Source organism: Monopterus albus, unplaced genomic scaffold, assembly GCF_001952655.1.
Source record: "Monopterus albus unplaced genomic scaffold, M_albus_1.0 scaffold67.1, whole genome shotgun sequence".
Classification (NCBI taxonomy): Eukaryota; Metazoa; Chordata; class Actinopteri; order Synbranchiformes; family Synbranchidae; genus Monopterus; species Monopterus albus.
Window position 1 is genome coordinate 121,474 of NW_018127947.1, and position 4,678 is coordinate 126,151.

Sequence of the window (4,678 nt, forward strand, 5' to 3'; positions counted from 1 at the left end):
CTACACCTTGTACAACACTCTTAAACTGCTCAGTCAGTAGCAAAGCCAGTATTCCCTCTTTGCTTTCCTTCTACGTATGGAAACATTAATGCCAGTAAAAGGATAAATAAGGTGTGAGAAAGCATCAACAAAATGTTGGATGAGTTTTAGTTTCAGCTCATTAATCATCCGAGTTCCTTCAATGACACAGGCTTTTGCTCTCTTCATGGCTAAAACTGTATTCTGCGCTCATACCTGAATGTTAAATTTGGCTGTGGCTAATAATCAACCCAGGGAGAGCACACTGATTTAAACAGATGGCTAATGATTAATGGACAGTGGGCTTCTGGGGCCACACCAGGTGATGTGACTTAAATTAGCTTTTGTATAAATCCCTAAGACGCTGCAGTGGTTTCACATCACATACATTTACACAGTAATGACAGAAACAATCACATTGGTGCACAAAAACCTCCAGATGCTTTGGCAGCACTTTTTGAGGTTAATGAAAAATATCTTTATGTAAAACAAAGTCCAACAACAACTAAAGTATACAGATAATCTGTTTGGTAGTTTAATTTCTTTGAGACTACACTGAGAAAGGCTTTAAGAAGGAGGTTTTCTGCCTGCTTTACTCTTCATACTAAAGCCATTTAAAGTTTGCAAAGACATCAGAAGTCTAATCATTTAGACGTCTACCATTCTTAATTATTTAAAGGTTTCACTGGCTACCATGTTGATGGAAGAAACTATACGTGCCTCCTTTTAAAATAAACCTCAGTGGGTAACACAGTGGCGCGGTTGTTAGCTCTGCTGCCTCACAGCAAGATTGTTCCAGGTTCGAGCCCGGGCCAACCTGGAATCTGCATGTTCTCCCTGTGCCTCTCTGGGTACTCCCACCATGACCCCGTTTAGTAATAAGCGGTATAGATAATGGATGGATGGTGCCAAAGGACCGTCTCTGTTGCCAGATGGATGGTATCAACAGTATAAAGCTCTTAGACTGTCACTTTCTATCAGCACAGCACAAGATTGTACTGTGGAAAGAAACACAAGGGAGGAACAAGACCCTGAAAATGAGCAGAGTGCTTACATTGAGTGATTTAATTACTACAGCACTGTAATATAGTGACACACAAACAACTGCACACGGCAAACTGTCACCATTATTCCGGTGATGTGCTCATTCATGCACCAGGATTATTTTCACTGGGGATTTTCACACGGTGAAAAGGTAATTTGTGTCTGAGCAGCCTGTCAGCAGTCAGGGCTCTGGGACATCAGGCTCTGTTATTATGTTTCTTGGCAACATTTACCATTTCAGCTCCTTTATAATCAGAGCAATCATTTTGAGGCGGCTCCCCAGGCAATGCAGTCTTTGATCAAAAAGTACATCCTATTGTATTGAGTTGTACAGCAGTAAATGGGCATGCTCATCTAAACCACATGGGGTAATTTTTGCACAATGAGTCACAGCATCTGTGGTAATTTCATACCCAGTCCTGACAGCTTTAATGCAAAGCACATTGTTCTCACTGGAACAGTCTGTCCTGGTATTGGCAGTTTTTGATTCACATCAACCAATCAAATCAGATACCAATCATCTGGGCTGCAGTGGCCATTTCTTTCATTATACTTTATTAATCCCAGTGGGGAAATTATTTTAACCGATTGCAGCGTTGTCAGTCGCTGCCTGACCAACAAGGGCAACAAGTGGTTCATCGTCTTATCCAAGGACATTTTGACATGTGAAGGGAATTGAACTGCCAACCTTTCAACTGGGAGATGACCTCTTTACCCCCTGAGCCACAGCTGCTATCAGCATTAAAGTACAAGATGGACAAATGAACCCTGTGGAGATCACAGGGACCCTCAAACAACATTCATCCATCCATCCATTATCTATACTGCTTACTCCAGAACAGGTCACCAGTCCATCACAGGACTGATATGTAAACAAACAAACAAACACACACACACACACACACACACACACACACACTCCAAGGGCAATTTAGAGTCAGCAGTCAACCTAAGCTGCATGTCTTCTTTGGACTGTGGGAGGAAGCCGGAGGACCCGGAGAGAACCCACGCAGGCACAGGGAGAACATGCACACTCCACACAGAAAGGACCCAGGTCGGCCAGGAAGCGAGCCTGCCTTAAGGTGACAGCACTAACCACTGCTCCACTGTGCCACCCCTCAGACACAACAACCAACTCTATTTCCAGAGATGCATGAATTATGTTAATGATCCAAATGAACCAGTGCACACAGTGACATGCGTTCAGAAGGATTCAGAAGGTAAACAAATGAAACAGTCACTTCTACAAGACTTTCAGGAGAAAAGGGGGGAAACTAGTGTCAGATCACATACAGAGGGCAAAAACATTAAAAGTTTCCCATGGGAGTTTTATGGGTGTATTGCAGCTAGTGATCTTAATCAATTAGTCTTTCTGCCCTGTGGATGTGTGCGTGCACACGCATGATTGGACCGAGCCAGAGCGACTCGGGCGTAAATCCAACTTCGGGCCTGTGTGCAGCACATAGCAGGCAGAGTACACCAAAAAGGCACCGTGCCCACCGTACAGTTATGTCCGGCAGTGTGCGTCTGCAAAGTGACAACCTCCGCCAACCGGGGCGCTACGGTGGTGGCGGAATGGCACAAGTCAGCAGGATTACACCCAGCCTCCTGCACAGTACAGCCCGTCTGTATCTCGGCTGCTGATCTGACCTGATCTGTCAAACCAGCACAGGATACTGAAGCTAGCACGGTGTAAACGGCGTGCACACCACGCCGTGGACATCGTGCGGGTAGACGCTTGATAAGGACACTCACCATCGGTTACCCCCACGTGCTCTGGACACCAGTTATGGGAGGTTATTGGAGCAATAAAACGAGAGAAAGTCAGCGGGACTCCTCCGGCTTCTGCACAAGTGTAGCAGCAGCGCTGGATGGCAACGCGACCCCTCGCTCCGAGCCCGCTCCTTCGCCAAGCTGCTGCGCCTCGTACCGTCAGTGCTGCTCCCAGCGCGCACAGCTCGCTCCTCGTCCACCTTCCCACAAAGCTTTTGCGTTAAAGCGAGTAGTTTGTTTCTCCTTTTGCTATCTTCCAGATGCGATTGGATGAGTTGCAACGACAGAGGGGAAAGAACCAAAAAAGAAATCCTACACGGTCGCTCCTCCCTCCGCTTATGTAGAGTACAGTAAGGGCAGCGCTCGGCTGCCTGAGCGCCTATCCAAACTATCTACCGCTCTCTGCAGGGCCACCACATACACACACGCACGCACACACACGGTGGGAGAAATGCCTGACATCCTCTGCTGTCCGTATTTATTGGCTTCATCATCACTGCGCCCCCCCTGGGAACGCCAGATCAGTCCACCTTGTTTGAGGTAGATAGAAATGAGGGGAGACGACTGGACAATTAAATATACTTCTTCCACCACTACCAGTAGTCAGGAAACAGAAAACTGAAAATTCTTTTTGTCTATTAACAATTTAAGTAATTGATCAAGGACAAATCTGAGATGTTTTACATCAATGCATGATCAACCGATTAATCAGTATTTCCGATTAGTGCTAAAATAATTAGCCAATTAATTGAGTCAGTTACCAAGAGATTATTGAACAGCTTTGTTTATTGATCATTGACTGAAGTCATTAATCAAGCAAAATGCCAAACATTACCAAGGTCCAACTTCTCATATTTGAGGAAATCATTGTAAACTGAATATCTCTGGACTTCATACAAAATAAGCAATTTGCGATATGTCTGCAGCCAGCCATTATTACTGATTACTCAGCCAATTATCCTTTAGTCAGTTATTCATTTAGGCACTAAAATATGTGAATACAGTGAAAAATGTGGGAGCTGACCAGATCTGGTCCAAACCAAAGACACTAGGTGTACAGTGAGGGAATGAAAACTGTGAGGCTATAAAATGAGAATTGATAAATGTCTTAATGATTAGTCAACCACCAGAGATGTAGGTAGTTAATGTTGTTACGATTGACTAGTTGAAGAGGTCACCTTGAGCTCAGAACACCTGTAACAGGCAATTTTCACTGCTTCCTGAAGAATCCATGAATAAAAAACTGACAATAATGAAAATAATTAGCTGCAGCCCTACAGTTAAAACAACACACTGGGCGTGCCATCCTGTGGCACATATGACATTTGACTTCATACCTACTATTTCAAAGACAATTAGTAAAGAAAGCAATAAACTTCTCTTTGTATTTAATATAATGTTGCTTAATTTGTGACAGCTATTTTGTAGTACATATTGAATATTAATGTAATTTTTAAGCAAAGCTTTGCAACATGGTGGTCATCATGAGCTAACTGTAAGCAGGGTGGATCAGGTTGATCAGTCTAAATTACTCCTGGTTTGTTTCACATCATTTCCCTTATGTAATGGCTACCTACCAGCAAATCTATGGCTGGAGAGACAGAAGTGGATAATATTCCTCCATCATCATATCTGCATTCCAGCTTAAGTTGAGAGATAATATAAAAAAAGTATAAAACAGCAGCTGGAAAAACATCTTTCGCTCTTGAACCATATAGTAATTACTGTAATTGCTTAATACAGGCTGCACGCTGACATCTTCATTCTGAAAACATCTACTGATGTCAGTGTAGCTGAGGCATCTGTCAGCATGAGGCTAAGTGAATATATATATATATATATA

General features: G+C 43.5%; 1 protein-coding gene across 1 annotated transcript in view; it reads right to left on the bottom strand.

The window, feature by feature from the left end:
• thrab (thyroid hormone receptor alpha b) overlaps positions 1-3,224 on the bottom strand; it is a 95,324-nt gene extending 92,100 nt beyond the window's left edge. The window contains exon 1 of the mRNA XM_020604641.1: positions 2,818-3,224. The gene's annotated coding sequence lies outside the window, so the exon portion shown is untranslated. The remainder of the gene's footprint in view (positions 1-2,817) is intronic.
• Positions 3,225-4,678: the final 1,454 nt, after the last annotated feature.